The sequence below is a fragment of the Oryctolagus cuniculus genome, chromosome 4 (assembly GCF_964237555.1).
Source record: "Oryctolagus cuniculus chromosome 4, mOryCun1.1, whole genome shotgun sequence".
NCBI classification, from domain to species: Eukaryota; Metazoa; Chordata; class Mammalia; order Lagomorpha; family Leporidae; genus Oryctolagus; species Oryctolagus cuniculus.
This window is the reverse complement of record NC_091435.1, coordinates 91,462,961-91,489,710: the sequence shown is the minus strand read 5'-3', so window position 1 is coordinate 91,489,710 and position 26,750 is coordinate 91,462,961. Positions and strand designations below refer to the sequence as shown.

The 26,750-nt window shown below is 47.6% G+C and overlaps 1 protein-coding gene across 17 annotated transcripts in view; it reads left to right on the top strand.

Annotated features, from left to right (window-relative positions):
* Positions 1 to 26,750, top strand: part of LPP (LIM domain containing preferred translocation partner in lipoma) — a 727,525-nt gene that overhangs the window by 13,004 nt on the left and 687,771 nt on the right. For 5 of the 17 annotated variants that reach the window (XM_070072376.1, XM_070072378.1, XM_070072372.1 and 2 more), the window contains exon 2: positions 21,431 to 21,486. The exons of 10 other annotated variants lie outside the window; for them this stretch is intronic. The gene's annotated coding sequence lies outside the window, so the exon portion shown is untranslated. The remainder of the gene's footprint in view (positions 1 to 21,430; positions 21,487 to 26,750) is intronic. 2 more of the 17 variants (XM_070072374.1, XM_070072375.1) reach the window with 1 other exon arrangement.

The window sequence follows — 26,750 nt, the reverse complement described above, 5'->3', positions numbered from 1 at the left end:
TGGTGCTTTTCAACTTATGTTTATTCTTAAAAGAATACATAGTAGCAAAATGGGATCACAAAACAAAGTGCCAATCCAAATTGTTTGGGCTGTGAAGTTTTTTGGCTATGTTTTGGTATGTGGAGAGAACGGATGACATATTTCCCTTTCAAATAAAATAGTCAATTTAGATTTAATAAGGCAGTTATCTTCAGGTAATAAAAATTCAACTAACTTGCCATAACTATCTTGTTTAAAGTCAATTAAGAGCCTGATATTCCTCACTTGCTGGGTAAAATTTAATAGAACTTCAGTTAAGCATTTATTGCTTATTTAATTCAAAATTAAGTTAATCACCACAGTTGGTAACAACCACTGAGTATTTAATTAACATTCAGCAAACTCTCTTATTAAGTCTAAATGAGATACAGACAGGTCTTGTTTATCCCCAACATTTCTGCCCCCCTCCACCCCAAAGGTCCTTTGGTTTTCCCAGTGCTCTCCTCTTCTGACTTGTCATCTTCATTTTCTTCATACCCAGCCTGAGCCAAGGAGAGGAGGAGTCAGCTGTCTGCGCTGTCTGGAGACCTCTGGGTGCATGGGTACCCGAGAAACTTTCCCATCACATTCCATTCCCTTTTTTAAGAATTGCCACATGCATTTTTCTGCATGAGACAGCCTTGCAAGCAGCAAGGAAGATACAGGGGAGGTCATCCTGCCGTTTTGGCCCTGTCTTCTCATGTAACACAGAGCTATTGGCCTCTGTGGGTAGGGCTGGGTGTCGGGGGTGCCGTGATGGTGATCAGACAGCATCTCTGCTCTCGGGAGGGCACGCCGTCTGGAGGGGTGGGTGCTGCTCCAACAGCACGGAGGTCTTACAATGCTGTCCTTCTCTGAGACAGTGTTTCCCCAAGTGTCCACCTTCTACTCGTTTTGAAAAAGATTCCTTTATTTCATTGAAAGGCAGAGTTACAAAGAGAGGGAGGGAGGGAGGAAGGGAAGGAGGGAGAGACAGAGAGAGAGAAAGAGAAAGAGATCTTCTGTCCTCTGGTCCCCAAATGACTGCAGTGCCAGGGCTGGGTCAGGCGAAAGCTGGGGCCAGGAGCTTCATCTCCTTTTCACGTGGGTGGCAGGGCTTCAAGCACTTGGGCCAGCTTCCACTGCTTTCTCAGGTGCATTAGATGGGAGCTGATTTGAAGTGGAGCAGCCGGAATTCTAACTGGCGCTCATGTGGGATGTTGGGATGTTAGCATTGCAGGTGGCGCCTTAACCCACCACACCACCACGCTGGCCCCACCAAAGGAGCTTTGCTTCCATGGATATCTTTGTCATGAGTCTTTTCTGAGGTTTTAGTAAATAATGTACTTTGTGACCTCCCAAGTGATTTAGTCTTCACAAAATTCTTTCATTGTAGAACCTGGCATTCCCCCATTTTACTTAGAATATTTCTTGGAATTAGGTATCCGTTTTGCTGTGGGAAAAGCTGCTGTGGACCACAGGTCGTGTCCTTTGCAGGGAGAAGTGAGGGAGCTGAGGTTTGCAAGCTGATGGGAACTAACATGCTGAGCCTCTCCGAGCTGAGAAGGGCAGCGTAGACGTCCACCTTATTAACTGTGATAGAATCAGGAGTTCTACTTTCTGAGGGCACTTCCAAAGGAGCCTGGACAACGGAATTCAAAGAGAAGTTTATTTTGGAGTGAAATTTTGTGTTTGAAATCCATGCATGTTTTTTTCAAAATACACATTTTTCAGAAACTTTTTGAAGACCTCTTGTGTTGGAAAGGTGTGCAGATACAGTGGGAGATTCCAGACACACGGGCTTCTGGCTGCAGTTGCCATATGAGATGGAGGCAGGCTGTCCCCCTGGAGGACAGGTAGGCCTGGGGGAGGGTTCCCATGACCCTGGAGGCAGAACAGCTGTGGAATCCTGGCATGACTGGTTTGGTGGAGACACCGTCACATCTTGACGTCATAGCTTGGATCAGTTTTCATTGCAAACCTGGAGAGGTTTGTGAGGCAGTGGACTGCCTGCTTTAGGTTTATTTCCAACTGAACACCTGTCCATCTGCAGACATGATCTTTAATTCACTTCAGTGAGGCATTATTTTTTATTTTTAAGAGTTTTTTGAGAGATAGCATTAAAGACAGAGAGGGAGAGACAGAGAGAAAGGTCTTCCATCAGGAGCTGAGCTGATCTGTAGCCAGCAGCCAGGAGCCTCCTCTGGGTCTGCCACATGGGTGCAGGGGCCCAAGGGCTTGGGCCATCCTCTACTGCTTTCCCCAGCCATAGCAGAGAGCTGGATCGGAAGAAGATTAGCTGGGACTCGAACCAGCGTCCATATGGGTTGCGGTACTGCAGGCAAAGGCTTAGCCTATTATGCCACAGCATGGGCCCCTGATAAGGTATTCTGACACCTTGTCTGGGGCGGAGACTCTGTCCTGTGAATCCCCATCTTTCAAGCAGGGATCTTGGCCCCTTCATGGATGGCTTCATTCTAACAGGTCTAGTTTCCTTTTGCTTCCTCTGCCTTCCCTTTCCATTAAATGTACCTTACACTGTTGAGTCACCTGTGTCTTCCTATTTCATTCTTATCCAAATGTATCATCCTTTTCATTTAGGTCAAGCTACCCTTTTGTATTCTCCCTGAAAAGACATCTATTTCCTTTACAATAATGCTGTCAGTGTTCCCTCTCCCATAGCAACCAGCAGATGGAACATGCGAGATGAGATGCAGGAGAAGCTACAAATCTGCTCCACCACGTCACGGGCGACTGGGTCTCAAGCTGTGCTCTCCGGGCGTCAGCTGGCAGTGCCCAGCCTGTCGTCCTTACGTATGTGGAAGGGAGCACAGGCCAGGGAAACGGGAGCCCTCTTTCTCTTTTGATTTCTTGTTGGACATGATTTTCCTCCATCTTTGAAATGTCAGGATTGGGCTAGGGTTACTCTTAGGGCCCTTTCAACTTAGAACATGTTCATTTTTTTTTAAGATTTATTTATTTATTTGAAGATCAGAGTTACACAGAGAGAGAAGGAGAGGCAGAGAGAGAGAGAGAGAGAGAGAGAGAGAGAGGTCTTCCATCTGCTGGTTCACTCTCTAACTAGCTGTGACAGCCAGAGCTGCACTGATCCAAAGCCAGGAGCCAGGAGCCAGGGGCTTCTTCCAGGTCTCCCATGCAGGTGCAGGGGCCCAAGGACTTGGGCCATCTTTCACTGCTTTCCCAGGCCATAGCAGAGAGCTGGATTGGAAGTGGAGCAGCCAGGACTCGAACCGGCACCCACATAGGATGCCCGCACTAAAGGTGGTGGATTTACCTGCTATGCTACAGTGCCAGCCCCTGAACATGTTGAGTTTTAACATTTTCTGAGTCAATGTAAGTTCAAGTGAACCTGGATGGTTGATCAGATGTGTCTTTTTGAGCCTAGGGATATGAGCAAAGAAATGTGGACAATCAGCACAGCCTCATGCCCACACACCATAGGCTTTCTGTGAATAATGGATCTCCTGTGTCTGACTCATTCTGGATTCATGGTCCTTGGATCTTATTTCGTTTTCCTCTGCTGCGCAAGCTTGCCTCTTCTTTGTCTACTGTCTTATTGCTGTAAGGTTTGCCATTCTCCAGCTAGGGAACTCCCATTCGCGCAGCTTTTTCTCTCTGGCTGTGTCCAACAATGGGGTCCACTTTGGAGCATGCCCTTGCTCTGCAGACCTTGCAAAAGCGGCCTGCACAGTTCATTTCGCCCTCCTCCCGGACACTTCGGGGGTGAACATGTCAGGAGGCCGCTGGCAAGGGCTGAGCACAGGGCATCGCACGGGCTGCTGGTGCAACTCTGCAAGAATGAGAGGTCTGAGAGGGCAGGGCACTGGTAGGGCAGTCCCAGGGATGTCGTTCAGATGTGAGAGGCCATTGGGGATGCAGTGTGGTTAGGTTCTGCTCCAGGGGAGGCTTTCAGAACTTGGGAAGTTTTCTCGAGAGTCTTTCAGTTTCATCTCCTTTCTGGGAAATACAGTATTCACATTCCTGTCTTTGTGTTAGTCTTTTGGTCTCTTCTCATTAGGCAGGCCTACTTGAAAATTCCAGAACCATTTGCACGGCTTTGGTCTATCTACGGAGTACTCACGAGCTTGGGCTCTGCACGGACAGCGCCTGTGTTTGTGTCTGGGCTCTGCCGTGAGCATTTTGACTTGTTGCTATTTAGGTTCCTGCTTCCTCATCTGTGAAATGAGAATAGCGGTCTTAGCGCGTCTCGTTGTTGTAAGGATTGAATGAGCTCCTGTGATACAGCCCGATGCCTGCTGTGTGTGAAATGTGAGCGCTGTCACCAGTGCCATCCCGTTAGAGTCACAAGGGGTGGTTTGGAAAAGCAACTGGAGACCATCGGAATGGGCAGGGTTTTTTTTTTTTTTTTTTTATTGTTGTTGTTACTGTTGTCTGTTAAAAGAAACTGAATTTTGGACTCTGTGCTTACTTTTTAAGTAAGTTCCATATGCCCCTCACCAAGTTTCTTTCAATTCTGACATCTTGCATCCCTGTGACACATTTGTCAAAGCTAAGAAGGTGACGTTGTGACCTCACTAAGACCTGTGTCCAGCCTGTGTTCGGATGTCAGCTGCTTTTCCACTGACTTGCTTGTTCTGGTCCAGGTTCCAGCCCAGGTGTTACGTTGTGTTGAGTTGTCCTGTCTCCCCAGTTGAGAATGGTTTTCCAGCTTTCGTTTTATTTATGCAAAGGCCTATGGCAGCCTCTCACGATGAATGAGTAAACTAGAACGGATGTGGATGAAGTGGAGGGGGTGGGTTCCGCGTTTCTTCTCTGCTGTGTCTCCCTAAAGGACTCTGGCAGGAGGAGCTTAAAAATCACTAAATTCAGCCTCCTCCTTTAGAATGGAGACAGCTCCCAAAACTGAAATGACAATGCTAGGAGAAGCTGGAAGCCCAGAGGAGGTCCCAAAGGTTCCATTCCTTTTGTTAAATGATGCACGGGCCGCAATCAGGGTTTGCATTTAGGGACTTCTGTTACTTTCCTCAGCTTTTCTTACCTGTAAAATGGGTCCTGCAATCAGTGATTCCTCATTAGGACTTAGCTCTCACAAAATAGCACAGTTTTCCTTCTGAAGCTTATGTGAACCAAGATGCTCACTTTTAGCACAGCCCAGAACTTAGCAGGCTCTCAATAAATGTTTGAATAAAGAAGTCTTGAAGATTGGGAAACCGTGGCCTTAAGAACCTACTTCAAGAAGATGGGGACACGTTGATGTGAAACGAAGAACAGCTATTCGTAAAGAAATCTGTGATACTCAGGAGTGGAACCAAAGTTTGAGCTTCTGATAAGCAGGATATACTGTCTGTTTTTATTCTTGGAGGCTTTTATCATACAATACAACATTATGTTGCAGTCTGACTTCCACACAAATTAGATCCTAAAACTTCTTACAGGAATTAAAAATACAAACTCGTGGGCAGTATGTGTTTTATAAATTACCGAAAACAGTAGTGTAAAGACATGGCATAGTAAGTACAATGAAGCCTGCAGCAGGCACCGTCACCGGCAGGAACGCATGGAGGAGACACTGGAGAAGGCTCAGGAGCTGGGAAGCCGGATGCAGCAGCAGGTGCACAGCTCCGTTCTCAGCGCCAAGAGAGATGGGGGGAGAGCGGGCAGCTCCGGCGGGGAGCTGGGTGAAGTAGCTGAGGGCGGTAAAGGCAGTGGTGGAGCCCAGGAACCCTCGGCGTCTCCTTCTTGCCCCTCCATTTATGGTCTTACCAAATGGGGCCAAGTGAGTTTTGGAACCTCCTCTCCATCTCCTCACTCTCACGGTCACTCCAGGTTTTTCTGTCTTGAGTGCCCTTCCTTGCCATCATCACCTGCCTGTTTCCAAATTGGTCTTCCAGGTCCAGCATATTAATGCCACCTCCTCCATGAAGCAGGGCTTGATTTCCACTCACTCACCTTTCCAAAGCAGGAAATGATCACTTCCTCTTACGACCTCCCGTGGCCCTCTATCTGTTCCGCTTGCATTGGCACCGAGCGCTTTCTGCCTTCCATTGCTGTTATCAATGTGCCTATCTCGGGTTGGGCTTTTAACTCCTTTAGGAAATTTATTCCTCCCTGGCATTTGGCAGACATAGAGTGAACATTTGTTGAACGGCTGGATGGACGGACAGGTGCTAAATAATAGTCCTGTAGAGGAGGGTTTTCCATTGCTCATGGCTGCATCATCCAACATGAGCCCCAAAAAGGTGCCCATTCGTTCTTAACATTCCTCAGTAGAGTCTTAGACGCTATTTGAGGGTTGCAGCAGGATAGTGGATGTCCTGCATAGAGAAAATGGTGCTGTCTGGGATGTGTTGTCATACTTACAAGGTTTACCGGCACTGTTTGTTCTCCTGACCTCCAGGAAGAAGTGGTTTGTCTTGGCTACAAGCATTTCTGGTGGATCAGGCAACCGCTCGCTGCACCCTGCAGCTGACTTGGTACCCACGAGAGATCAGGGCACTCAGAAACACCCTGTTGCCCTGATGATATGGCAGTTCTTCGTGACTTGCCTCTGGGGATAAACACACTTCCCTGTTTGGTTTTGAAAAGATAGTTCCAGGATGCCACGATGCCGGTGGCTGGCCCTCCTGATTCACGATTTGGCTTTTCTTTTTCAATCTAACGACAGAATGCATGCCGCTGAGGTGGTAAATGGAAAAAAGAAGTGCAGTGGAGTAAACTGTCTGTGTCTTGGGGCCTTTTGATTAATCACAGGAGGAGGCGTGAGACACGAGTACATGACTGTAGTTCCTGCCAGATCCGAGTCAGAGGGGGCAGCCCTGGGAGGAGTTTGCTGATGTGGAGCTGAGGAAGCCCAAGCTTCTCAGGGCGGTGGGGCTGAAAGGAGCACAGAGATGATTGGTCTCAGTGGTTCTGTGTCCCAGTCCTCCCAGAGGGTTTGCTGGTGGCATCCCAGAGAGTTTGACGCAGCAGGGCAGGTAGAGCCCTGAATTTACATGTGCAGCAAGCTCCCAGAACCACTGATCCACTGCACCTGCTGGGCCTTTTTTTTTTTTTTTTAATTGGGGAAATGAGACTCTGAGATAGGTGAGAAAGACCTGCCTAGGGTTACACAAGCTGGCCAGTGAGCTAGAGTCAAGAACAGGGCTTGTTGCACTGCTAGCAGCAATTACCAGCAGGCAGTATGTTGAGTTCTACTTCAGAGTGATAGCTGGATTTCTGCTTTGTCTGACTTATCTTTCAGGGCCGCTCATCTGGCTCCCTCTAATTTTTTTTTTTTTTTATATTCAGTTAATCCACATGTATTGGCCACTGCTGTGCACTCGGAATTGCATTTGGACTGGAGGTGGTGTAGCACTGTGGTGGTCTGAAACCAAGGGTTTCCGCTTGTCAGACGCTGAGCAATTACTTTTTCATTTCTCATCAGAAAACGAGGACATTCTCGCCCCATAGGGCTGCAGGGAGAGCTGTGCGCAAGTACATGACCCTCAGTGCGTACACTGTGAACGTCAGCTGCTATTCCAGTTGTTACTAAAGAGAAGAAGTCATGGTTCCCACCCCATTTTGTGTAAGTGGCCTGAAAGAGAGAGACAGTTGGGATCTAGTGGGACAAACTCAAGTCGTGACTTAGCAAAGTTGGGATCACCGACAGGCTGTGTGGTCTTGGACAAGTTACTTGGTTTCTCTGAGCTGTAGTTCAAAGTGAGTAGACTTAGCCTAAGCAATAGGAAGATGGAATTGGAAGGTGTGTGTACCAGGTGCCAAGTTTCAGACTGCCAGGGAATTAACCTGCTGAGAAGGGCCTGGAGGAGCTGGGTGGTACAAGGCTCTGTGTGTGGGCTCAGCAGGGCTGGGGTGACCCAGGGAAGGCTGAATGGGTGGGCCAGCTCAGAGAGGAGCAGAATCTTGTCCCGCGGCACAGAGGGAGGTGCAGGTGGAAGCCAGAAGTGGATACCACTTGGCGAGCTGTGGGGGAATCTGGCTAGGATAATGACACCTGCTGTGGACTGGAGCTCGAGGCACATTTGTGCTTCTGCTCCCTACACCAGCATGGGTAGGTGGCAGATGGCACAGGGGTTAGAACCCAGGATTGACCATGGCACCTTGCTTATTACAGAGTTAATTTAGTATCAGAGATTCGATTAGACAGGTGCTGGACGTGATTGCTGTGTCTTTTTTTTTTAATGGGTAGAAACTTCTTTTTTTTTAAAGATTTATTTATTTATTTGAAAGGCAGAGTTACAGAGAGGCAGAAGATGAGAGAGAGAGGTCTTCCATCTGCTGGTTTACTCTGCAGATGACTGCAGTGGCCAGAGCTGTGCCAATCTGAAGCCAGGAGCCTGGAGCTTCCTCTGGGTCTCCCATGTGGATGCAGGGGCCCAAGGACTTGGGCCATCTTTAGTGCTTTTCCAGGCCATAGCAGAGAGCTGGATCGGAAGTGGAGCAGCAAGGACTCTAACTGGCACCCATATGGGATACCAGTACTGCAGGCAATGGCTTTACCCACTATGCCGCAGCGCCAGCTCCTGCTGTGGCTTTTGTGATTGGGTTAGGAGCTGGGAAAGGCCTGCCTGGAAATTGGGTAATCCTGGGGAAGATAAAGATAAGACATAAGCCTCAGCTTCCTTATCTATCAAGCTGGAGCGATGAGGGTGATTATGGTGACATTATTGGGTCTGGATTAAGGATGAAAGAACTTGTCTGTGAGAAGGCATTTGTGGTTATAAAATACCAGAGAAGTATACACACAGTGGTCAGGAACAGGGCAGCCCTAAAAAGCTAGGCAAGAATGGAGATGGAGCTGCTCAGGGCATTCTGGGAAGTCTTCCGGGGGAGGACTCGGTGGGTGGCTGCGGGAGGAGGTGACTGTGCAGGAGTGTGTTGTGTTCAAGAGCCCCTGAGAGTGGCACCAAGCCCGGCTGCTGCTGCGGTCTTTATTCACCTTCCTCTCCATGTGGCTTTTGGCACTGCTAGCCCTGACACCGCAGCACCCTCCTTCCCAGCCACGAGAGGGCCAAGGCTGTTGTGTGTCTCACTGGGGCAGGGTGTCAGGGCTGTGGCCGAGCCCCCGGAGTTTGCAGGAGTCCCTTCACAGCCAGCAGTGTTTCCAGGGGCCCCACAGATTCAGTTCATTGCGCAGGTGGGGCGAGTGGCGCATGCTGGGAAGTGTGGCCTGGGGAGAGCACCGCACGGCAGCTGCAGGTTAGTCCCCAAGCAACATTCCTTCCCAGGTCCCCCTCCACATGCTGAACCTGGTGTAGGCTGATGGCCCGTATTTCTCCATTCAGCTCTTTGCTCTCTCGGTACCTTGCTGGTCACTGGCCATCGTGCGCTTTGCTGAGGTCTTGGGGTCTCCCCTTGTTCACAATTCAGGACGTCGCCTTCTCCCCGCGTCTGTCTTCTGCCTGCTGTGTCAAGATGCCCTTCCTTGGTTGCAGTTAACCCCTAGCGGTCGGTTACTTCCAGGGTTCCCTGGACTCTGGGTCACACTGTTGGCCTGCCAACGGGTGTGCCAGATGTTCTACCTCTTGCAAAAAGAGATTCACACCCAACTTGTGCAGAAGTGAAGGGTGCTTGTTGACTACATATTTGTTGTTCGCCATTCCAGGGACTGTGAAAAAAGTGTTATTCGGGCCATCCAGGAGGTAGTGCACTACACGGGAAGCAGACATATAAACCCAAATGGGGCTGTGCCGAAGCCATCAGCAGATGTGGGCATCCAGATGTTGTGGCCCACCAAGATGGAGAGAGAGAGAGAGAGAGAGAGAGAGAGAGTCAGTCTTAGGAAGCCTTGATCTGAGGCCTACATGGGCACAGTTCTCCCCATGCCCTAAGGCTTTGCTTCTTCCGTGGTGGCTTTCTTCTGTGTTGCCTCCAGTCTCCATAGTGGAGCATCTGTCTGGCTCAGGCATGTCCCTCAGATGGGCAGCCTGGCTCTGCCTTCTGCTGTTGCATTCATTTCCAGCTGTAGCCCCTTGGGCACCTGAGGCCTTGGAGCGTTGTCCAGACCTTCTCTTCCTTGGCTTCCCTGTGGTTCCAGAGCCCCTCCCCTTTGGGGCGTCCAGATCTGGGACACAGTTGTTTGCTCAATGCATTTTCTGCACGTCCAGTTTCTCTTCTTGCTCTCAGATTTCCATTTAAAGCCCTCTTGAGAGGTCCCAGTGTCTCCTGCCAGCAGCATTCTTCTTGGTTTACTGGAACCCCGTTTCTTACCCTGCCAGGAATCTGGCCATGAAGTGAGCTTCAGGGCCGTCCGTCGGCAATCACGCATTGCCCGCTCGGTCGTGGCCTCCTGGCCCTGCCTCACCTGCATCAGTGATCTCACGCTGACTGAGAACTTCCCCTTCGTCCTCCTCCACCCCTCGTCCTGCGTGGGTCTATTGGATGGACAGAGGCACCTGCAGGCCTTGCTCTTGGTCTGGCGTCTGTGAAGCAGCGTAGGGGGTTGGTTGAATCTGCTTCTTGGAGGAAATCAGAATGGCCCTTGGGTGACACTTGGGCAATAAGAATGTGTTGATTTGATTTGCCAATGCCTTTTATTTCCAGATGCAAATATATGCACAGCCTTGTTGGGAGAAAATGAAGCAGCAGCGCTGAGTGAGTGGAAATGAGTGGAAGACACTTAGCTCCTGGTTCTCTTCCTGCCCTGCTGCCCAGAGGCTCCCATGTTCCCAGATTTTGAGCAAGAGTGGCTGGGAAAACATTTCTCCCTTGGCTTCCTAGCCGGCCTCTCACCTGCTCACCCACCATCCCCAGTGGCCTGTAGCTCAAATCCCACCATCATCTGACCTTGCCTTGGATTTTAGGATTTTCTCCTAAACCCCACTGCGGGTCCCACTATGCTTCAGCTACCCTACTGTGTGACTGTCACACCGTCTGTCACATGGCTGCCCAGCATGCTTGTGTCTCTCAGCACATGCTCTCCGGCTGGCTTCAGGGCTCTTCCCTGTCTTTCTGTCTGGTCAGTGCCTGCTCGTCCCTCCAAGTGCAGTGTAGATGTCTCCCCCTTCTCCAATCTTTTCTCACTCTCTCAGGAAGAATTGAAGGCAAAAAACAAACCCAAACTTTATTACATGCATATTTTTCTGTCATGCTTGTAATAAAGCATTCCCCAAATACAGAAATGCATAACAAGAACATGGGGATCTTCATAAATCCACCATTTAGACACAAGCTCAGTTTATGTTTTTAATATTGTTTCTCAAATAGTTACTTTCATTTCTTTTTTTTTTTTTTTTTGTGCTTTTGCGTTATTCTAACTTTGAATCTTACTGTCTGTACCGTGTTGTATCTTGCCACCTTGCCAGACAACAGGCATGAGCACCTTTGGGTGGAATCAAGAATTCTTGCATGGAATCATTTCTGATGCCTGTTTTTCTTCCACCTTAAGAAACTACCATCATTCTCTTTGTTCCTTATTGCAAGTAACTCTGTGAAGAAGATCAGGTTTTCAAATTCTTCGTCTGTGCTTGTGATTATTTGCTAAGATAAATTACTAGGATGGGAAATTGCTTGCACAAAAAGTGGGAACTTTTTTCATCCTTAATTTCAAGACTGATTTGTGGTCATTGAAGAAAGTTAGGAGCAAATGAGAAAGCAGAGAGAAGAAAATAAAATCTACTTGCAGGCACTTGCAGTAACCTACGAGGGATCTGGTGTATAATTGCATCTGTCTGCCTATCTTTTTATGCCAGGGATTGGCATACATTTTCTGTAAAGGATTAGATAGTATGTATTTTAGGTTTTGCAGGCAACCCGCAGTCTCATATATTTCTGTTCCTCTTCTACCTTCTCCTTATCCTCTTTTTCAGATTCTTTTAAAACTATAAAAACTGTTCTTGGCTGGTAGGTTCCACATAGTTTGTACAAGTTGGGCTCTCCTGTACATACTTATTTCTAGAGATGTTATTTCATTTATTTGATACACAGAGTGACAGAGAGGGAGATCTTCTGTTTGCTGGGTCACTCCCTGAATGTTGCAAAGGCAGGAGCTGAGCCAGGCTGAAGCCAAGAGCCAGAAGCATCACTTGGGTCTCACATGTGGGTGGAAGGGGCCCAAGCACTTGGGCAATCACCCTTTCCAGGAGCATTAGCAGGGAGCTGGATCAGAAGTGGAGCAGCCAGGAATCATGGCCTCTGATACAGGGTGTCAGTGTTGCCAGGGGCAGCTTAAGCTGTGGCACCCCAACACTGGCCTTTTGTCCATACTCTTGTAACTGTCTTCCTCTGCAGTGTTATGACTTCATTTTACTGCATGCTTTTCCGGTGTATGCTTTCCAAATATGAACATACTTAATGGTTTCCTAATGGGATGCCATGGCACCTTGGCCATGTCCCTGATAAGGACTTTAAAACAGGCTGTATTGTGAAGAGTTGCAGAGATGTCTGTTTTGCTAGCCCTACTCATCTTTGTCTTTGTAGCCCCAGCACCTTCCACGTGGGCTACTTAGGAGTTGCTTAGTCTGTGGAAAGGTTGCCTTAGGCTGCAGCTTTTCCCCTTCTAAATGCCCGTGTTCAGCGCTTGTGACTCGAGCGGCTTCCTGGGCCAGCAGCACCTGTGTCACCTGTGTCAAAATGTAGACTCGCAGCTCCCCCCAAGAATCTGCATCTTGACATGTTCCTCAAGTGATTGGACCACACAGTCCAATTTGGGGAGCATTACTTCAGAGCTGCCCTCTGCGCTGTTCGGCATCTCCTTATTTATAGGGATCCCCGCCCCATTCTTTCTATTGGTAGATGCCTCATGTGAGTGGACTATGGGTCATTCACTAATTCAGGGTCAGACTGGGAGGTGGCAATGTGTTTCACATGTGGCATCTGCTACCATCTTGCCCATTGCTTTTCGTTGGGGGGTGGATGTGATGGAAGCAGCGAGTGTTTAATTAGCACCTGCTGTGTGCCAGGCCTTCTGCCAGGCTCTTTACCCACATTCATCCAAGAGTGAAGCATGATGGTCTTGGCCAAAGGGTACATAGTGATCTTCAAGGCCAGTGATCCTTAACCATCAGAATCAGCCAGTGAATTTTACATACATTCCCTGCTTCCATTCCGACCCTGCATCAGAGTCTCTGAGATACAAGCCTGGTCTTGAGTACTTAGGAAAAATTGCCCCAGGTGTTTCTGTTGGGCATCATTGGTCCAAGAACCAGTGGTCCAGGCCAGCATCCTATTGTACAGGTGAGAAGAGGGAGGCCAGGAGAGTGTGCAGAGTCTCCCAAGGTCACACAGATTTTCCTAGCAAAGTTGGGGCTAGGTCTCGAGTGTCTGAGGACACACTTTCCACCACCTGAGCTGCTTGCCAGCCTGCAGTCTTGGCTGGAAGTAGAACTGGGTGAAGAGGGTGTACCCTTGTCCTTGGAACTCTGAGCCTGACATCTCAAAAGCCGTGAGTTCTGGCAGCCGGGGTGCACGGGGTGGACGCCAAGTCATGCACTGTTCTTCCTTATTCCTCTCCACTTTTGCCCTCCTTCCTGAAGCCTCGTTTAGGGCCACGATTGGAAAGTCTTGAGCCATGTCTGCACCTCCTAGGGCCCCAGGCAGCTGCTGTGGCCTCCTGTGTACCCCTTCACCTTTGCAGAGTCTTGGGCAGCATCCTTAACGACCTAGGAGCCAAAGCAGCTCTGTTCTCACTTTGCTTTTCACAGTCCCCTCAGAGTCAGGAATTTTAATGGGAGCCCTGGGCAGCTTCTTGCTTCTGGTCGTGCCCAGCCAGTGGCAAACGGAATGGAACGACAAGGGAGGCTTTGCAAAGACCTGATATGGAGTGGGGAGCAGACCTCATGGAGAGGGCAAGGGTGTGATTAGCACTCTGATTACGTGGCAGGCCGGAATGGGAAACAGGAATAGAACTAATTGCCGTGATAGCTGCCACTTATCGAGTGCTCACTGTGCCGGGCACTCTGCCTGCATCATTTCCCTTCATCCTGTAACTGCCACGAGGGAGAGGCGTGGGGAGCTTCGGGGACTTCTTCTGAGCGGCGCGTTGGGATGTGAACCCAGTTCTGCTTGGTTTGAAAATCCACGATCTGAAACGTGGTGTCCTCCACTTCTCCAGCTGATTCTGTGCCCAGCCCCGATCTCCTGCCACTCCTTGGAGCTTGACCCAAGAGCCCACAGAGACAGACTGAGCTCAGTGTGTGAGGACGCTTCGTAACAGTCCGTCAAAAACTGGAGTGGGCTCTGTGCAGTTGTGCGGTCCCAGGAGGTAGACTTACTGGTCACTGTGATTCCTCTGGGATTCCAGTTCCTCAGAGTTAAGATGTTGTCGGTCTATTTGGATGAGCCAGTCATTGAACAATAAAATCTACATAGGTAAAAATGAATAGATAAGGCATTGGGGATCTGCTCCAGTATTTTGTACAGTCTTCTTCCGGTCCTGGCAGCTCTGCTGTTAGAGTTTCTGAAAGCCTGTTGGGCCCCGGGGTGATGCACAGGTACCCCCTGTCCTGCAGGGGTGGGCTAACACATGCCTATTGAAAGATATTACACTCTCCAGAGCCAGCGTGTGGGAAGTGCCGACAGCTCGATGCCTTGGGACCTTATAAGAGCAGTGAGTTCAAAGAGCAGGCAAATTCGTTTTTTAAGACTGGCCTTAGAAGGCTGTGTGGCCCTCCTTAGGTTGTAGGAGTGTGGCACTGAGTCGTCAAGTGAAGTTCCTGGGCCGCTTTTAATCTTCCTAGGGCTCCGTTAGACGGCGTCCTGTAGGAGCCTACAGAAAGAGCGGGGGCGGGGTGTGTGTGTGTGTCTTCTCCGATTCCATGGGCATTTGCAGCTGGTGACTGGCTGGCGTGAACAGAGCTGACCGCTGAAGATGAGTAGGCATTAGCTGGGAGGACAGGTGGGGCAGGGCCTCCCTGGAAGGGGGAGCTGTGTATGCCAAGGTGAATGGTGTCAGTGGGCAGGTTTGCAAGGCTCTGGATGATGAGCGGGTGACAGCGCAGCTGTTGGATGTTAGGAAGGCAACTGTTCGACACGGGCACAGGTGCAGTGTGAGATTCTGGAATTTCCTAAGCAGGAAGTCCCCGAGACTGCTGCGCTGAGCCCCAACAACTGTGTGCCCTGGGCTCTGGTCCTGAGTTCTTAGCTCTTGTTTGCATAGATGTCCTCCTTTCCACCCCTTTTGGTGGCAAAGGGGGAAAGGGCTTGGGCTTTAGTGCCCTGCAAAGTATGATAATTCCGTGACCCTGAGAAAGGTGGTTTTCCGGGATGCAGGTTCTTTTACAAAGCAGCAGGGATGGTGGTGTACAGAATGTTCTTGCTGGATCAGGAGGGTCTGTGCTGGCTCCCGGAGGCACCCAAGAACCGGGGTTCATGGGTGTGGGGCTTCTTTACCACCATCTGTGTACCCCACAGTTTGCCCTCATAGAGCTTTGGCTCATGGACTCTCTGTGTTCAGGAAAAGCACCTTTCCCTCACACGGCCGAATCGGTTTCATTTGTTCAGGTCAAACCTCTGTGTGGTCTCTGTGGTGCTGTGCCGAGGCATGCCGCCTGGTGGTGATCCCCCTTCTGACTAGGTTCCAGTTTGATCCTGTGCTGTTGTAGCCCTGTGTATTCCCCTCTCACCTGTCAGCTCCCGCTGCTCACATTTGGGTCTGATTCGTCTCCCAGAGTGCTGAGCATGATGCTGGGCCCATAGCAGGTGCATCCTAAACAGGCCTTAAGTGACTGAAAAAAGTGATGGGGGTGATTGGGACGATGGCTGGGAGGAGAAGGAAAGGCGTCTTAGAAATGGAGCGCCCAGGCCTGCAGGTCCCCTTTCCAGGTTCAGGGTGCAGGTTGGCATAGCTGGAAGCCACAGTTCTTGAACCACCTCGGGCCTCAATCTGCCTCATTTAATTACCTCCTTTCCAGGGAACGGGGCTTCTTGTCTGCCCAGAAGCTGCTAAATATAGCTCGGATCACCCGGCCTGCTGTGCTTCTGGGCCACAGCACTGCACAGCCAGGCTGTCCGTTGATTTGGGGTTTCCTCAAGGATTCTTTGCATTTTTGAGTTTTCTTGAGGGGCTGCATTTTATTTGGGAGCCAGGGAAGGGTGTTCAAGGGCATCGAGTGCTCACCACTGTGTAGGGGGTGTTAGGAGCGAGCTTGGGAAGAGAAGGGGAGGAAGGAAGCTCTTAACATAGGTGAGGCCACTCAAGGGGACCTTGTACCTTCAGTGATCTCCAGGAGAATGACATTTTATAACATTTCCCCACAAAAGCCCCTTCACATTTGACTTCTATGACCTCTGGATCATGCTATTTGCAGCTATTCATTCATTTTTTTAATTAAAAAACATTATTTGAGAGGCAAACACACTCATACAGAGGCAGGGGGGAGGGGCGGCACGTTGGCACACTAGTTTAATCCTCCACCTGCAGCGCTGGCATCCCATATGGGCACTGGGTTCTAGTCCCGGTTGCTCCTCTTCCAGTCCAGCTCTCTGCTGTGGCCCGGGAGTGCAGTGGAGGATGGCTCAAGTGCTTGGGCCCCTGCTTCCACATGGAAGACCAAGAAGAAGCACCTGGCTTCTGGCTTCGGATCGGCACAGCTCCTGCCGTTGCAGCCATTTGGGGAGTGAACCAACGGAAGGAAGACCTTTCTTTCTGTCTCTCTCTCTCACTGTCTGTAACTCTACCTGTCAAATAAATAAATAAAAATCTTAAAAAAAAGAGAGAGAGAGAGATGCCATCTCCTGGTTCACTCTCCAAATGCCTTCAACAGCTGGAACTGGGCCAGGAGCCCAGAATTCAACACAGGTCTCCCCCATCAGTGGCAGGGACTCAGTTACTTGAGCCATCACGTGCTGCACCTGAGGATATGTGTTAGGAAGAAGCTGGAATCAGGAGATGAAGCTGGAAATCAAACCCAGGCCCTCTGATGTAGAATGCTGATTCTGGACTTAACTGCCAGGCCAAATGCCTGTCCCATTTAAAGCAAAATTTAAGAGATGCTGCCATACATGCTCATAGTAAAAATAAAATAATTCAGATGTGTTTATATAAAACAAGGGGTTCTTGTCCCATCTCTTCCCACCCTAGTCCCATTCTCAACAATCAGCCACTTGTAACCAAGTTCTGTTTTTAGCTCTTGTGGGAATTACTGTCCTGTCTTGAAATAATATGCTTCTTTCTTCGGTCGTTGAGGCATAGCTTGAGATTTGCCCATGGACTTTCTTTGATGATAGACTGGGGTTAGTTTATTTGTGCCCCATTGATGCTTTCCTTCCCTAGCCCAGCTTTTGATGGTTATATCAGCAGCTTTATTCTCTTTGTTGGTTACATAATATGCAGAAATCTCCATTTCTTGCCTTATTGGCCTCTGATGGTATCACCTCACCCACCATTTGTAAGGTGAAGATGTTGGGGCTTCCATGTACTTTGCCTCTGTACTTTTTACCTTGCAACTTATTGGTGATGTTTGAGGTTTTGTGTTAGGTTCTTTTTTGCACCTCCACACATGCAAGTATACGTAGTTTTGTACCTAAAACTAAAACTATGGCTAAGTTTTCTGTGCTGACCATGGCTGGTTTACAAAGTAGACAACAATCAATAGCATTGACATTATGATTTCTAGGTAAATATTGTTCAACACAGGTCTAAATCATGTGCTGTGGTTTTATTTCCTGATTTAGTGTCACTACCTTTAAGCCACTCACAGGAGACTGAAAGTTCCCTTAGCTGTGAAATAAAATAGGTCTTTAAAATTCCTGTAATTGCTCAAAATCTTCCCAAGCTTTTACTTGTTTTATTTCCACAATGAGTTTCCTGGCTTGGAAGAAAATTAAGCATTTTTGTCACATCCTGTATGTCTTTGGTCTTTCTAATGGCTCTCTTGTCTGTTTGAAGTCTATTCATTTTCTTGTTTATATTTCTTCAGTGTTTTCTCTTATTTTGAACCATTTCTCCATATTTGGGCTCTGACTGCCTGTGCAGCCTCCTTTTGTTGATCCCCGTGTCCCTGTCATTGTTTCTGATATTTCCAGGCTCCAATGAGGAGTTTCTCTGGAGCCCCTGAGTCATGTCATTGGCTGTTTGTCATCGGCAATATCTAAAGGAGAAATGCTACTAAAATATTGTCCACTAATCTTTTCTTATACTCATTTGTACTAGGCAGTTTTGATTGCCTTTTCTTTGTTTTTCACTAAATACTCAAACATTTCCAGATTACTTTATAATTCTCATTACTTAATAATTCTCATATTAACTAATTAATTAATTAATTCTCATATTAATTAATTCTCATATTAATTAACTCTCCATAGTATGGAGATAATACTGTTAAAACTTAGCCATTTACCAATTGTTAAATAGGGGTTGTTGCCAATTATCTCCTCTTATAGACACTATAAACATTTTCTGTGTATATAGTCTTGTGCGTTAATTTATTTATTTAGAGTGCTTAGTAGAGAAATAAAACTGAGAGCTATCATCTTTGAGGACGCATGTGTTGCAAATGATTACATTTGTGTTGGGTTTTTAGAAGGGATCACCTGATATTTCTAATTAAGCAAATTCTTTTTTTTTTTTTTTTTTGGGTAGGAACTGGAAAATGAGTGCAGCTTCTAAAAATGCACATTTAGTTTTCTTGCAGCTTTAGGGAGATAGGTTGTGACTTACTGCAAACCTGGTACTGCCTAGAAGTCTGCTGAGTCTCACATTCAAAGGAGTCTGGAGTCAGCCAACACTGCATGACTTAGGCTCACGATGCCCTTATCTCCCCAAATCTTTTTTTTTTATATATTTTCTTGGTATAATATTACTCTGCAGGATTACTCCCAACTGGATCATCAACCTTGGTGGATTTTGGAAAAATTATACTCGTTCTTAAAAATCAAAGAGGTGTGATACTGAGAATATTCTAAAAGATCGATCACTGCTTCTGCACATGGGATATAAGGAAGCGATTTCAGGAATGGCAGGTTATTAGGCCAAATGGACTATTGTGAAGAAATCATGGGAAGCATAAGTTTTGATATATTGAAGAGGCCGTCTTATTGTATCATTGTCACTCTACAGCATTGCATTCCTAAGCTTTATCAGTCTGTGGTTAATTGTGAAATTCTACATGGCATAATTACACAACAATGAGATCTTTGTCTTTGAAAAAAGCAGTTCATTGATGAACACTGATCACACACTAAAGTTTATATACCCAATGTACTATGAAAAAATTCCGAGTTTAATGACTCACAATCTCATAGTTTGGCTTAGTGGGTGATAATATTGTTTGGGAGGTGATGATGAAACACATACATCCAGAATATCACAGCTTGGAGAGAATGTGGTCCAACAGTCCTGTTTTAATATGAGAAAAATTGGGCCTAGGAGGAAGAAGGACTCACTCAAGGTCGTACACACAGTTAAACAGTTAATGGCAGAACCAAGTCTAGGTGCCACACCTCCCTGCTTCTAGGTCATGGTTCTGTTTATTTATTTTTTTTTTTTTTAAGATTTATTTATTGATTTGAATGTCAGAGCTACATAGAGGGAGAGACAGAGAGAGAAAAATCATACACCCGCTGTTGCATTCCCCAGATGGCTGCAATGGCCAGGCCTGGGCCAGGTCGAAGCCAGGATCCAGGAGCTTCATCTGAGTCTCCCATGTGGGTGTGGGTGTGGGGGGCAGCAGTTGGGCCATCTTCTGCTGTTTTTCCCAGGCTGCTACCAGGGAACTGGATCGGAAGTAGAGCAGCTGGAACATGAACCGGTGCCCATGTGGGATGCTGGTGTCTGCAGGTGGCAGCTTTGCCCATTCTCTTCTACCACATCTTTAAATTTAGAATGTTAGCAATTTTATTTCTCTCTGTGTAAACTGTACTTGATAGGGAAGGGAATAAGAGGAGTTTTTCATCACACAGAGAGATAGAGAACATTTAATGAAAGAGAAAACATGTCCCTGGAATGAGATCAGGGAGAATTTAGACTCTGAGACATAAGGACAATTTCTGAGATGAGCAAAAGTGGTGGGAAGACCAGGACTTTTTTCTAGAATATAATTGGGGCTATGCCATTATTTGTGATCTTTGAGGATTTGGCAGGGGAGGGGTTATTTTTGTCTAAGCTACTTCTCAGACTCTGGAACACAGACTTCATATCTAGAAAATAAGAGGATTATATATCTGTTGGCCTGGGCTTCCACTCTGCATATCCATGACTCTGATTTTGGATTGTGTCCCATGTCCAAGGTAACTTGGAGGAAAAAAAAAAAACGACCCCTCAGACTAAGTTCTGGCATCCCCTGCTCAGGGAGGCTGAGAAGTAGGCCAGAGGTTTGCAGATGCTTCAGTGACTTGCACAAAGCCTCACAGTGGCAGTGGCAGGAAACAGGATCTGGGCTCTAGGTTTTCTGACTGTGACGTCCTAGACCAGGCTGCCTCCCTGTTCCATGAATGTGCAGGGACATCCACAAGCAACTGGGTCCTCTTTTAGCACAGAAGTGTAACTTGTAACAAACGCTGGAGGTGTCAGTATCCTCTTCTCCAAATGGGGCAAGAAATCTTGCTGCAAGAATTGGCCACACTCAGAGAAGAGGGAGCCTCTGTCTCAGGCCTTTCCTGTGCCTTCAGCCAGACCATTCCTGGTGGGAGCTGGTGGCTCCTTGCTGTCCCCTGACCCTCTGCCTTGACTTTCCCTCGTGGGACACAACCTCCCAGTGATGACAGAGAGAATATTACTGCTCACATGGACGCTGCATATTTCTGATCTTGTGACAGAGCTTTCTCAGAGAAAATCAATAGCATGGTCCCTGCTGAAGATTTGGCCTCACCTGCGTCTGGTCTTTGAGGAGTGAATGTGCTGACCTGCTGTGTTGGTTGTGAGCCCTTCCTGTTTCTTTCCATACCTTAATAAGTTGGTGTTCTGGGAACCCCCGCCTCCAACAGTGAAAACAAGGGGAAAGAACCAAAGCCAACTGAGACACAACATAGCATGTGTGGGAAGAACAGCAGGCCTGGAGCCGCGCTGTCTGGATTCAGTTCCCAGCTCCGCCGCTGTCTAGCTCTCTGTCTGTGCCGCAGCTCTCTTATCAGGAAAATGAGAATTATGGTAATAGTCGCTACTTCATGGCGTGGTTGGATTTTTGGGAAGGTTAGATGAATTAATATCTGTCTAGCGTGTAGAGAATTGCCTCACTGGCCTGTATGTGTGTGTTGAACAACAAGCACGACAACACAACATCAGTGTCCTAAGCTGGCTCTGTCTTCTGCTGCCCTTTACGTGATGGGACTTGTCAGTGCGTTCTGGTTTTTCATAAGGGCCCAGCAGGTGAGGGCACAAGTGAACAGGCATAGAGATGGTGGCACATTACACGTGTGGTCTTGTGGAGGCTAGTGGTGGTGCCTGCTTCTCACTGGCTGTGGAAAATGTGTGGCTGAGAAATACCAAGTGCAAGAGTAGTTTTTGTTTTGCTAGTAGAACCAAGTTTGGGTTACAGGGCACTTGCAGATGAATTGATCTTTGTAAAATTTTTCCTAGTGTTACACTGTGTAATCTGTGAATCAGGAGTTCTATTTGGCTGAGTCCACTGGTGGGTAAGTTTTAATTTGACTTTTACTTTTTAAAAGATTTATGTATTAATTTGAAATGTAGAGTTACAGAGAGAGAGAGAGAGAGAAGCAGAGACAGAGAGAGAGGTCCTCTATCTGCTGGTTCATTCCCCAAATGGCTGTAATGGCTGGACTTGGACTGATTTGAAGCCAGGAGCCAGGAGCTTCCTTGGGGTCACCCACGTGGGTAGCAGGGGCCCAAGAAAATGCTTGGGCCATCTTCTACTTCTTTCCTAAGCACAATATCAGGGACCTAGATCAGAAGTGGAGCAGTCAGTAATACTAACTGATAGTTAGTGATACTAACTGATAGAATTAAAAAGGAGAAAACTATCCAACATGGGAAGCGGGATACATAGCAGACTCATAGAATGGCAGATGTCCTAAACAGCACTCTTGCCTCAAAATCAGCCCTTAAGGCATTCATATCTGGGTAAAAAGCCCATGAGAGTATTTCAGGCATGGTAAGCCAAGACACTCTGGCAAAAAAATAACCTAAATGAAAGATCTCTGTGAGTGAGATCCCAACGGAGAGAACGGGCCATCAAAGAAGGAGGTACCTTTCTCTGAAGGGAGGAAGGAACTTCCACTTTGACTATGGCCTTGTCTAAATAAGATTGGAGTTGGTGAACTCCAGAGTCTTCCATAGCCTTGGCAGCTCATGACAAGAGCCTCGGGTGATTACTGATGTCATAAATAAGAGTGTCAATTGTTAAATCAACAACGGGAGTCACTGTGCACCTGCTCCCCATGTAGGATCTCTGTCCTTAATGTGTTGTGCTATGTGAATTAACGGTATAACTAATACTCAAACAGTACATTACATTTGTGTTTCTGTGTGGGTACAAACTGTTTAAATCTTAATATTTACTAAATCGATCTTCTGTATATAAAGATAATTGAAAATGAATCTTGATGAAGAATGGGATGGGAGAGGGATTGGGAGATGGGATGGGTTGCAGTTAGGAGGGTGGTTATGAGGGGGAAAAAGCCACTATAATCCAAAAGTTGTACCTTGGAAATTTATATTTATTAAATAAAAGTTAAAAAAAAAGAAGTGGAGCAGTCAGGATTCAAACCAGTGCCCATATGGGATGCTGGCACTGCAGGTGGTGGCTTAACCTACCACACCACAGTGCTGGGCCCTAATTTGGCTTTTAAAAAAGATCAGTGATCACATAAAGGGCATGAGCAGGAGATCTGGACTCTGACCAGCAGGGTTTGAGGCTGAGCTCCGCCACTCACCTGTTGTACCCTGTCTTTGGGCCATCAGTTATCCTTGTTGTTTTGATAGTTTCTCCCCTGTTAACATGAGGGTGCTCTGTGGTCATGTTTCTCTGAGTGGCCCTCATCCCTGGAGGGTAGAAAGGTGCTTATTTTGTCCAGTCAGTTGGTGGTGATCCTGGACAGTAAAAGGAACACATTGTATCTCAATTTTTGTCTCTCTGTTTAGTACCTGTGCCCCTAACATGTTCTCTTCTGCAACTTCACACCTTTTCCGATGCCCCAAACATTTCTGTGTATCAGCTACAGCAAATAGCATGATGAGACCAAATAATTATTACCTCTCAGCTTTTGGAAGTTGTTTGGGGTAGGGAAACGTTTTGAACGTTAGGCTGTACGTGAAGTCAGTCAATCCAGGACATCTGTGTCTCTTCTGGAGAAAGACACTTGTACTCCTCACCATAGCATCTCCTAGGCTCTCTCAAGCTCTGCCCTGATTCTTTCAAGTCTCTACTTTGTAGGCAAGCTTTATTCAGTTCTGCAAATCTTGCAGTATGATGACTCAGGGAAAACCTGGTTTATTTGCTTAGGAAAAATCAGAGTGACCACACACTCTGTGGTTTTTGAGGAGTGAAATGGCAGTAGAGTGATGTTGGAAGTTAAAGTACTCTTGTTAACAGCTGTATACATATATGCTTGTAGATGAGATTGAGGCTTATAATACAAGTCCATATGCTGTATATTTATCATATCTATCTAAGTTATGTCTTACTTCTGTGTAGAACTTGACTGTTTTTGCCATTTCATTTGAGTTTTACACTGACCCTATGTGATAAACAGAGCCAGAGTTATAGACTCTGTATTCCTGAGCTTTGCATCACTCTAAGGAAGAACTTCTGGCAACTCACTTTCGCAAGAATAAAGGTTTATTTTGGCTCATGATTTGGAGGTTCATAGTCAGGTTCAGGCGTCCTCGTTGGTTAGGCCTGTGCTGAGGGTGTTGCTGCTAGCTGAGTGCTGAGGTGGCATGGAGCGTCACATAGAAGAGTGAGCGTGACTGAATCTATGTGCTCTCTACCCTAGTGGCCTCGTCCAATCCAGTCACCTCCCAAAGGCCCCTTCTCCCGACACCAAAATTGGATTAAGTTTCTACCCTCTTACTGTCATGAAGGCAAGACTTTAAAACATGGGTCTCGGGCAGCATGCAACATTCAGCTAGTATTTACACTTGAACATACCTCTTGCATGGTAGGGAAAATTGGTGCTCAGAGAACTAAAGTGACTTGCGTGTTATCTATGTGGCTAGTAATTGTTCTGACTAGCGTTTGACAGAGTTTTAGAGACTGAAAGAGATGGACAGGATTTGTGATTTTTGAAGGATGACAGGAAGTTTACAAGGAATGGAAGTTATGCTATTGACATTTAGCTACGCCAAAGCTTTCCTCAGTATAATCCAAGACTGTAAACTGAAAGTGTAGTTGACAAAGGGAACGAAGCCATAGAAAGTTCACTGAATTTCCCAATGAAATGACCTTCCTTCCTTCCTTCCATCCACCATCCACCCATTCTTTTCATCATATTATTAAAAAAGAAAAATCACACTCAGCATGCCAGCTCCCATGCTGATCTCTGACTCATTAAAGTTAAGTCAGAATGACATGTGGCAGTTGAGGATTTAAAATGTGGTACTTTGAATTGATATGTGCTGGGAGTGTAAAATGCCAGATTTCAAAGCCTTAGTGCAAAAATAGATATCTTATTAGTAAATTTTATAATGTTCATTATATCTTAAAAGGATGGTATTTGGCATATACTGAGTTAAAATAATATTATATTACTTTGTCCTGTTTCTTCTTACTTTTTTTTTTAAAGATTTATTTATTCACTTGAGAGGCAAAGTTACAGAGAGAGGGAGAGAAAGAGAGAGGTCTTCCAACCTTTGGTTCACTCCCCAAATGGCCACAACAGACAGAGCTAGGCCGATCTGAAGCCGGGAGCCCAGAGCTTCCTCTGGGTCTCCCACATAGGTGCAGGGGCCCGAGCACTTGGACCATCCTCCACTACTTTCCCAGACTCATTAGCAGGGAGCTGGTTGGGAAGCGGAGCAGCTGGGTCTCAAACTGGTGCCCGTATGGGATGCTGGCACCATAGTGAATGCTGAACTTACTACACCACAGTTTTGTTCCTCTTTTTACTTTTAAAAAATGTTGCCACTAGGAAATTCACCCTTGCACGTGTGGTTCTCAATATATGTCTCTTAGTGCTATTCTAGAGGCCTGTTGTCGAGTAGGGGAGCAAGGTGTGTGTGTACGTGCTCTTCTCTGACTACCCACCACCCCTTTTTCTTTTCTGCCTTCACTCCTGTCTCTGCATCCTCACCTTGTTTTGGCTTCTTAACCCACTTTGGTCTGATAGAAGCCGGATGTTGGCCAGGTCTGTGGGGACCGAATTCACTTCTGTCTGGCACTGCTCCTGTTTGGCCTCTGTGGTCCTGTTGACCATGCTCACTTCCTGGGCTTGCTTCACTTCCGGCTTCTCCGGCAGCTGGCTCTTCCTCCCCCTCCTCTCGTCCGTCCCCTGCGTGCAGACAGTGCAGAGCTTGTCTTCCGCCCTCTCCCATGTTGTCTGCTCATGCCTCCCGTGTGGTTATCTGTGGATGGGAACTTCTGCTCTCCACACCCATGGATGTATGTGCACCTTTGGACACTGCAGCTGGCGACCTTAAAGCTCCCTGAGACTCAGGGTGTCCTTGAGCACCGCCACCTTGCTGAGTGATGCTGCCTTCTATCTTATCAGTCTGCCCGGTCCTGGCCTCCTTCAGGTGGCCCCCCGCCTCCCCTGCACCTTTCACCTCACGTCTTCCCGAGTCGGCAGCTCCTACGCACACCTGCTGTCCCCTGCTGCCCCTCCTCAGCTCAGGCCCTCTGCGTCTCTCTCTCCTGGTGCACTTCCACAGTTCTCAACTGGACTGTCTCAGTTCTCAGCCTCCTCCATTCCGTTCTCCCACCTCTTCCCAAGGGATCCTCTAAAGGTGCAGGTCTACTCTCGCGAGTATTTTGAAAATGCTGCAGTGGTTCCCCATTCAGAGAGATAGAGGTGGAAAGGGGCAGTGGGTGGGCTGCCCATCCTCGCCTTGCTAATCACTGAGCTTCTCTGTGGCCTCCCTGACGTAACACACGTGGTTACCTTGTCTGATCTCAGCTCCGCTGACCCCTCTGTCGGGGCAGCTACAATGTCCTTTTTCGCTCTGCCACTGTCTCTGCTTGGAGTACTCCTCTGACCCCTGCTATCTCCGTTTCCTCCATTGTAGGCCATTTGTTGAACTTTGTGGCATTTCCTTGAGGGCAAGGATTAGTCCTTTTGTTTGTAGATCCTCAAGTCTGAAGTAGGCAAGAGAAATGAGTGGAACAAGTTAAAGCTTGCGAATAATGCATAAAGGTAAGGCATTGTTGGAGTTGTGATGGAGAGCCCAGTCAGGTCGGGAAGGGAGCCGGGAGGGTCCTGGCCGAGGTGACTTTTGAACTTAGCCTTCAAGTCTGGGGGCAGTAGGGAGAGTCACAGGAGACCCTTGCGGTCACCGTCAGTGTGCTGTGTTCTGAATAGGCCTGTCCCGCCGCCCATGTCTCATCACCGGAGAGAAGTGAGGAGGGCAGCACTGGAATGCTCTGTGGAGGAGCCTGCTGTTTGCTCCGGGGCTGGGTTATGTAACTCAGCATGGCTTCCTTCCCTGGGACGCAGCTGGCATGGCAGGCAGGCAGGCAGGCAGGCACGGATCCTGGGATCCTGGCTTGTGAGCTCTGGGGGAAAGGAATGCAGCACAATAGCTGGCCTTTTCATTGTTAACTTCTCCTTCGAAGCTGCCTTTCTGGATAGCAGAGAGGTGACCTCAGCAGCCAGAGACGGGGAAGAGCAAAATGAGTCATTCCAGGCCCTAATGAGGTGTATGAGGGACCCTTCCTGAGAGTGGGGGTCAGGTGAGGTTGTGCTGTGCCCTGGTGAGTTTTGCCTTGGGGCTCCAGGCGGCA